The 9,723-nt window shown below is 35.4% G+C and overlaps 1 long non-coding RNA gene across 1 annotated transcript; it reads left to right on the top strand.

Moving 5' to 3' along the window:
• The first annotated feature begins 7,407 nt into the window (after nucleotides 1-7,407).
• On the top strand, nucleotides 7,408-9,229 carry LOC129571507 (uncharacterized). The gene is made up of 3 exons (XR_008688291.1): nucleotides 7,408-7,543; nucleotides 8,489-8,599; nucleotides 9,088-9,229. It is a non-coding gene; the product is annotated as an uncharacterized LOC129571507 (long non-coding RNA).
• Nucleotides 9,230-9,723: the final 494 nt, after the last annotated feature.

The raw sequence follows: 9,723 nt of genomic DNA on the forward strand, positions 1-9,723 counted from the left end.
GGTACCTCTCGAACAAATGTTCGATTTTTGTTCGAAAAATAGCCGAATTTATTCGAGAGGTACCCTAATTTTTCATCCAATTGGCTTCAAATTTGGTATGGATTAGTTTTTTCATGAAAAAATTAGATTCCAATACCTAAATTGCAGTTTTATCTGCAAGAAAGTACAGTCGCCGAACAAAGTTTGCTATTTTTCAGTTCTGGTGAGTTCAAACATGTTTTGTGGTATATCTCGCGAACCTCCCAACCGATTTTGATAAATAGGGTACCAAAATTTATGGAAACGTCTCACCTTTAAAATAATGTAGGTTTCTATCATAATTTTAAAGCTCTAAACCAAATTTCATTGTGATATGTTGATAGGCGCTACCTTAGAGCCTACCAAAGGCGATATTTTTCTTATTCAGACGTCTCCCGGAAAAAGTAATGATGCAGAAATGTTTGTGTTGGGGTCCTCTATCAACGTGCATTCAAACACCCAATGTGCGAGACGACAACTTTTATTTTGTCGGACGGTGTAATGGAAAATGAAAACATCCAAATGACCACCCCGGCTGCGTTTTAGTGGCACCATCCGATCGGCCCAATTTTTGATGACATTTTGGCACATTTCGACTGGAACACTGGTGATTTCGTGACGAATGTTGGCCTTTAAATCCTCAATCATCGACGGATTATTTGCATAAACTTTTCCTTTGATAAAACCCCAAATAAAGCAGTCTAATGGTGTTTAATCGCAAGATTTTGGCGGCCAATTCACAGCACCATTTTTCGATATTACGCGTTTGTCAAATTTTTCTTTCAAAACCTGGATTGTTGGTGGACTTGTGTGTGATGAGGCGCCGTCTTGTTGGAATAGGAGCCCACTGGTTCTCACCCGACGCAATTTCGGCCAGAAATATTCACGAATCATGCGTTCATATCGTTCGGCATTGATATTAACTCGCTGTCCATCTTCGTTCTCAAAAAAGTACGGGCCAATAACACCTCTCGACCAAAAAGCACACCAAACAGTGCACTTTTGCGGTTTCATTTCAACCTCTTGAATGTGCCGAGGATTTTTCGCGCACCAAATGCGCCTCGTCGCTGAAGATCATTTTCGAGCCAAAATCAACTGAAAACTGAACATGAGTTTTGATGGTAAATTCGAATAATTTCGATTCGTTGTTTGATCGAATAGCGCTGCATGGTTAATTTGTTGGACTTTACTGAACACATCTGTCAAATATTTTGACAGCTTGGATGCCCCTGGTCCCTATTGGAAAAATAGAAAGTTCGGACATCCCTATTGAAACACCCTTTATATACATTTCATATACGAAAAATTATCTCATTCGCTTGTGTGAGACTTCATGCAATATTTGTGTATACTGTCCACGTCGAGCTTGGAATTCTTCAATTTGTCAGCGTTAAATCGTTCTCCAATTTTAGGAAATATCGTATTCTGAATAACATATAACTTTATTTGCTCGTTGTTCATGCCGTCAACTTGATCGTAAATTTTTTGGATTTCTTTGATGATAAAATCTTTGGCCCGCACCAAAAGTGACGTCTGCTCCGGTAAAGTATAAATAATCGGTTTTGATGTAAATGGCAAAGATTCCAATAATTTTTCGCGATCAAATTTCTCTTGCAATTTCTTCTTTTGTTTCGCTAGTTCGTCATCAAGTTGCTCATCATTTAAGCTCAAATAGTTTATTAATTTTTTAATCACAAACAATCCTTCGTTAAATCGATCGGGGCCAAGTTCAAATTTATTGTGATGTATCATAATAGTGTGAGTTTTTGTTAAAAATTCATTGATCGATACACCGCTGCAAAATGTTGCCAGATTTTTTGCATCGATAAACTTCAACAGAGCACTGAATGAAGTGGACTGATGGGTTTTATCCATGTCACAACGCGTATAATTTGGGCCGCTCGGCTCTAAACAAACAATATTTGGAATTTCAGTATTTTCATTGTTATTTTTCGCTTCGTTGATTTGTTTGCATTTGATTTCGTTCCAAAGAATCGCATCAATGGCTTTTTGATTGTAGCCATCCAATGATCGTGTATCGCCGGAATATTTAATTATCACATTTTCATTGCGTGGATTAATTACCCATCCAGTGACCATTGATTTATGATGATCATAACCATATCGACCGGAACGATGATCTGCTGGTATGCTAATTAAATTCACCGTCAACTCAGTGCCGATGGATATTTTCGTGAACCAATCGACCTCAACGATTTCATCGAATCCAAAATGGTTAAAAAATGTTTTGTCGCCCAACGGCACGAATAATTTCGGCTGCGAAAACCCGTTGTGCTGGTGATGTTTTATGAGGCTTTGTAACGATGCATCGTCGACATGATCGCGGTGATTGTGTGAAATGATGATCACATCGATTTTTGGGAGATTCTCAATACTTGGATACGATTCGGTCTTTTCTGTTTCCGATAGAATAATTGCGAAAGACTATTAAACACGGGATCAGTTAATATGGTACAGCTCGGAAATTGAATCAATTGAGTTGCATGTCCGATATTTTGAATTGTCCATTTGTCATCGAATTGTAATTCGCGCACCGGATCACGTTTATAAATTCGATTTTCATCGGTATCTTCTTGTTGTGAAAAATACGCGAGTTTCAACTTTACATTCTGCGATACAAACGGACTGGCCCAACTTCGTAGCGTTCTTTTGACTTGTGTCTCGGTGTATATGCGCAAATCATTGTTGGTGTTTCGATTTATAGGATTTGTCACATATCTACCATGTTTTGGTGCGATGCGTTTAAATTGTGTATCACTAAATTTGTTTCTTAACTCATTTATATAATCACGATCCACATTCATTTTGTTAAGCACCAAGCAAATATTGTCTAACACGTGTACCACGACTGATCCGAATAAAAAAATAATAACAAAACGTTCAAGATCAATCACACATGTATGATGAGCATCAACTGAGTGTAAACACACCAACTGCTTTCTCTTTTATAGCTCTCACACACACTCATTTGAATATTTCGATCTCCGCCTATTCCGTCGAGTTCTATGGCACACTGTCAATAATATAAAATCATCACAAAGCGCGCACGAATAACAGATCTAGCAAAAGAATTAAAATCAAACGCATCTGAGTGTGGTGTAGAAGAAACACCAATGTTGTATGGCTATCGTCGTGGTTTGGCCGGTTTTATCTTCGATGAATTTGTATAGAACGTCAAAAAAACACACAAATTTTTGTATATACCAAAAATTCTCTCGCATAATCTTATCGAATATTCGGCGTAATCTCACGTTTACCGCTAGATTTTTGACCACAATCGAATAGTCGGAAGCTGTTGCCAGATTATATCGTTCGGCTTGATTTTTATTTTTCAACAAAAATACAAACAGTGAAATACAATAATACTATGACTAGATTAAACGGCAGAAATTTCTGCTGATACGTTAAAAAATAATGAATTGGCTTCTTCAAGCTAACGCTAGAACGGGGAATAGGTACTATAGGTACTATAGGTTCGCTGTATATTGAGCTGTGAGTGTGGAATTCAAATTGAATTGTCCAAGCGTGAAATTCGAATCGAATTTTGCAATATCAAAGTGAACCTTCAACAAACTGATAAGCCCAATTGAGTAAAGGTTGCTTCAAAAATCGTTTAAAAAAACTGATAATTCGAATGTATAAATAGAATGCTATTTCCCGTTGAACGAATTCCATATTGTTCATATTAGTCAGCTCTGATTGCGATATGAAATTTCCGAGGAAAAATATGAAATGTGATAAGAATGTGTTGGCTCTACCTAACAGAAACGAAAATTATTCGTCATTTTTAATTTTAACTCAAAACGATTCATTTTAACCGAACATTTTTTGATGTGATTGAATTTCAACAGAAATCTCAGTCAAATTGATCGGCTGCGAACAAAAACAGTTGTGTTTCAGTTGTGTTTCATGTAACAAAAACAGCGTAATGAATTAGTTGCTGAACAAAACGAAACACAGCGTTTTTTCTACATGTAGAGCTGCATTTCATTTTGGGTCGTCGACCAATTCGATACGTTGTTTTTATTCCCATTAGACGGACGGCAACAGTTCAATTATTCTAAATCAACCAGATGTGATTGTGAATGGGGCGCTTAACAGGAAATTAGTCAACTGTGATTCACTACCAGCATTTGAAATGAGACGATATGATTTATGATTACTTCATCATAAAATGTGACGTTGATACATGTGGTAAAAAGATGCTAAGCAATAAAAAAAAAATGATGTGAGCAAAAAATAATCTCGTTTGACAGCAGAGTATGCAAGCGGTATAAACGGAATCACAATATGTAATGTATACAATCCTATGCTTTGACGTTTGTCACAATATAAGCGCCACCAAGTCTATGGAAAATGAACTATGCAATACTATATGGAATGATGATGTTGAACGTTTGAACGTTTTCCGAGCGTTCAAATTGAATACATTGGACTTGAACGATTAAAAGAATCATGACACAGATGGCGCTTTATTTTATGCATTCCATACACATTGTGATTACGGTATAAACGAGTCTTGATTCCTTTTTCCATATGGTGCTGAAGCGACATCTCACTGCGACAACGTAAGCTTCATACTCACAACAGAAAAAAGTGGCATAAGTTAAGAAGAAGAAGAAGAAGAAGAAGAAGAAGTGCACGGTGTATACTGTAGTTAACGTTGTCGCAGTGAGACGTCGATAGCAGCAGTCATTTGACGGCTTTAATGTAAAGTAATACATGAAATCGAGGCTTGGGTATAAATTTAATGTTAGTGTAGCCCATATTGAAAAGTTGAGAAAGAAACATTGCTTATACTAAAATCGTTGGAAAAATTCGAAAAAATTGCCAACAAAAAACTGGCGAAACTGAGTGAATCAACACAAAAAAATCCCAAGTCAAGATATCTTTAAAACGATAAGGCCAAGTATCAAGTGTTGTATATCGTTAGTTTCACCATCTTATTCTTCCCATTTGGTTAGTATCGCTTGTTGTCATCAGTATCTCACAGACTCTACAGAGCGACGAATGTGTTTTTGGCCACCCATGACTTGATTTTTCTTGCCCATTTTTTCAATAAAATTCGAATTCTCACAACTTGGTGGTAGTTATTTTTAGCATTACATGAAATTTAGAGCTATTAAATTTGTTTATTTTTCTAGAATGTCCAGACACGATATCTCGTCGAAAAAATTAGCCAAAAAAAAATCACTCACCATATATACATCAAAAGATGCACATCGACAATACCTATCATATGATATAACAATGAATTGGATTGCATGACTAGGTCGGGAGATTTAAAATATTTAAGAAAAGTGCGTTGAATAACCCCGTCTTTGCCTATATCGATTGGCTGGAGACACTTCGGTTGTTTTAATGTTGACAATTGGGAGAGTGAAATTGGGTCAATGAAAATAAAATCGGTTGAAATGTTAGTTTCAGTTTTATGCAATAATCATATTCTGTCGATGGCTTTGACATATTCCGCATGGCCATTACACTTTCCACGTGATACACTCTTCGAATGATTTGTACTATTCTTTGAAAATATATAATTTGACTAACCATAAACAGCTGCAAAGAGCATCAGTCCCACAAAATCAAAGACGTTTTTTTTTTTAAATTATTCTTATGAAAATCATCTTTCAATACGTATTGCTTTCTGATCGCGAATCCACACGAAGGAACGATATAGCGTGAATACGCTTCGTCACTTCGTTGTTAAAATATGAACAATGGGACATTGTGTTTGTATTATTTGTAGTCTAACTACTATGTGGCGAAGTGTTTCCATACTATATCATTCCTTCGTGAAGGGTTGCACGCTTATTTTTCGTTTTGCATCATCTCACTTGTGGATCGAAGGTGTATACTTTTGTTATAGACAACTCTATAGCTGATTCCATCTCCATTGTAGTCCGATATTTGGTCTATTTAAATATATGTTACATGATCAATGTAATTATGAAGAGTGTCATAGTTTCTGTTTAATATGTATGTCACACCGAAGTATAATTATAGATAAGAGGTACAATAAAATCAGTATTTTTTTAGCTACAAACTCAGAAAGCCCTAAATAAATATTTGCACCTTTCAGTTGATCTTTCTTCGAAAATAATTTCAATGTTAGATGAATATTCAAATCTTGGCAAATTTGCCAAAATGTCTTCGTTTAGGGCGATTTCAATTGTAGATTTTATGTAGTTTAATGTAGTGTATTTACTTTTTTTTATGTAGGTACAATTTTTTTGAGTAATCGGCTATCGAAAAACCGCTCCAAAATGGGGATGCTCAAATCTTGGTCAAAAAACCAATTTTCCATGAATCAAATGTTTGTTTCGAATGGAGAATGGTTTCAAAAAATTGTAGATAAATTGTAGAATTCAAATCAATTGTCTGTTTTCAAATATGTCTGCCCGTTCGTTCGATATCGGGACGAGTCATGAAAATTGGTCAGTGATTTAGTGATTCAGTGAGCCATTGTGATGTTTCTTTTCAACAAAGTGTGAATAAATGGGGCAACATTGTTGACAGCGCCACGCCAAAGCGGTTGTCCGGTCAACTACAGTCAGTCGTAACGCAAAGTGGCACAAGCATGTCCCATTTTCTGCATACAATCGTTGCGTTCATACGCATGTGTATGCGAAAAATGGTACAAGCTTGTGCCACTTTGCATTGCGATTGACGTATGCTTCTGATTGAAAAATAACCAGATTAAAGTTAACTAAAACCAAATGAAAAGTAGATTCAAAAAAAAAATTAGAAAACATATTTCCTGAAAGAGTACCTTTTCTACTTATATTTGGCAAAATTTAAAAAAAATCATAGAGCTGGTTTCGCTGCAATAAGACTTTGAAATGGATTGTTCACAATTATTTTCTACTTTCATTCTGACTAAACAACAAAGTCTTGTTGCAGCAAAACAAAGACTATGATTAATCTAAAACTTGGTTGAATATAAGTAGAAATTATACTTTATTAAAAAATATATCTCTCAAATTATTTGGAATAAATTTTCATTTGGTTTTAGTTCATTGGGTTTTTTTTTTCGAACACAAGCATACGTCAATGCGTTGCAGTAGTAACCAAGTGACAACCAACGTGAAGTTGGCTGCGTTGCCCGGTATGCATTATGTTCACCCTTTGCTTTTCAATCATTTAGCACAGCCATAACATATTTTCCATATGCATATTCATATGTGTGTCGTACACTCTTCGTGTGTAGTGTCAAATTGACACTTCCAGCGGACGCGGGTTAATGAGATAAAATTTTAGCGATAATATGAAAAACGCACACCGCGGAGGACCTTTAAGCTTTTGACCAGAACAAACGCCATCTAACGATGGCATTATAATTAATTTGACCGTATTTAGATAGTAAAGCTTAAACGAAAATTTAATGCTAGGTAAAAACTTCTTGAAAAGTGCTTGATAAACTAATAACTAAGTGCTTAATAAAATATAAAAAGAATTACATTGGTAATCCCGAACTTTTCCGTACCGTTGGCCTGCGTTGTCCGTAAGTACTTTTGGTTATTTTTTGTGAATTTTCTTGAAGTAAAGGCAGTGAAAATATAATAATAAAAATAAAGTGAAAAATCGGTCACTTTAACTAAAACTTCGACAATTTTGTATGAGAGGTACCCGTAAACCGATTCCTATTGGCTTCAAACTTTCTAAGGTTTCATTTTTTGGAGAAAAAATGAGATTCTGAAAGTTTCATGTTGATCGCATTTGCAGAAGTTTGATTTTTTGTCCTCAATTTTTGTCGAAATTTTCTTGGAAAAAATTGAGAGCCAAAAACCAAACTTCTGCACATGCGATCAACACGAAACTTTCAGAATCTTATTTTTTCTCCAAAAAATGAAACCTCAGAAAGTTTGAAGCCAATCAGAATCAATTAACAAAATTGTCCAAAAATCGGTAATTTTGGTCAAAATTTCAAAAATTTTGTATGGGAGGTAAATCGATTCCGATTGGTTTCAAACTTTCAGAATCTCATTTTTCTCTCAAAAAATGAAATCCCAGAAAGTTTGAAGCCAATCGGAGTCGATTTACAGGTACCTCCCATACAAAAGTGCCATTTTTTTAGGTTTTTCTTAGGGCAAGTACCCCAGGATCAAATCGAAAATGGCTCATCTTCGAACTTAAACTAAGTTTTTCGGATACAAAACTTTTGGCATTTCCAGATTTTGATTATCTCAATTATTTTTTGAGTTATCGTGTTAACAAACACCAACGACGACGACGACAACGACGACAACGACGACGTTTCATGAGTTTTTATGATGATCTAAGCTAATTTTGCGAAAAAAGATTTCGGGACCAATTCCTATACTTTCCCTTGACACGTTGTGTACGGAAAAGTAAAATACATTTTTCGCTCTTTGCAAGTGCCCTATGACACACACGGAACAAGTTTTTTCTCAGTATTAGTGATATTTTTCTCGAATCTGTGCCATAGATTTTTTACCACTACGAAGAATTTATTTCATGGAAACAAAAAGTTGGCTGTGTTGGTACGAAATGCGACAGTGACAGAATTCTTTCTTTTTTATGTGATTCGTTTCGGATTGTAAGTATTTCTTTACGTGTGTGTTCATTGGAATTTCAAACTAATTGAGGAGCTGTCTATATTTCTATGGAAATTGTTACTGAGTATGGATATGATTTTGCATGAGATTCGCTTGTAATTTTTTAAGGGAATGCGTAGATTTGTATCAATATCATCGTATCCTACCTATACCTTATTGAGTGATGTAAAGTAAATGTGATGCCGTATATCCTTGCATAAACTAACACAAAGCAACGCAACCATGGCATGTGAGCCTGAATGTAACGCAAAGGTATGAGTCATGTCGTTTGATCATTCTCATTCTAATTTACATCATGTAAGCGACGGTTGATCTGTGGTCAACTTTGGGTCGACTTTGAAACGGAATGTGTTTTGTGCATGCAGCGAAGATGTGAACATTTTTAAATTTGAACAGGCACGTGCCATAGTAACACCACCTTCAATAGTGAAAGATATTTACTTTTTAAATTTTTACATTGAATTTGTAGTTTCAAGAAGGTGATGAAAGAACAAATGTAAACATCTGATATTTTCAATGCAAAACATTCGATGTGAAACGCGAAATTAAACACACGTGCACAGGTGCAATTGTAATTCCATTAATTGTTCTGACATTGTTATCTTGAAAAATGTGTGCGATAATATTTTGTGGACTTTTATTAGAATCGTCATTGTACGTCGATTGAATCATACAGCGTGTTGCCCACCGACGTGGCCACACTTGAAGAGTATATAAGGGGATGCGTTCGATTCGCATGTCCATCAAACAGTTCTTACCAATTGATACGTTCATAGTAAACTTTTAATAGTTCGAAGCTAGAAAAATGCTGAGTCGAAGTTCTTTCACACTGCTGCTCATTGGCTTGATGGTATCGGAGGTGAGTCGACAATTTCAGTCGATTTTTTTAAATTTTTCATGTTTGATACTTTTCGTGGACAATTTGTGATAAATTTTTCTGAAATAATTTAAAAAATAAAAAGTGTCCTTTTTTCAAGTTCTTCAATTGAAAAAATTCTTCTATTCCAAAAAAATGTCCACCGGAAACTTCTAGGGAAACTTTTATTCTATTAAAAACAGTTGAAAACTGTTAATAATACATAATGTATTAATCTCATCCGTTGTT

The sequence above is a fragment of the Sitodiplosis mosellana genome, unplaced genomic scaffold (genome assembly GCF_009176505.1).
Source record: "Sitodiplosis mosellana isolate CC-2019 unplaced genomic scaffold, AAFC_SMos_1.0 Smas_scaffold_2661, whole genome shotgun sequence".
Lineage (NCBI taxonomy): Eukaryota > Metazoa > Arthropoda > Insecta > Diptera > Cecidomyiidae > Sitodiplosis > Sitodiplosis mosellana.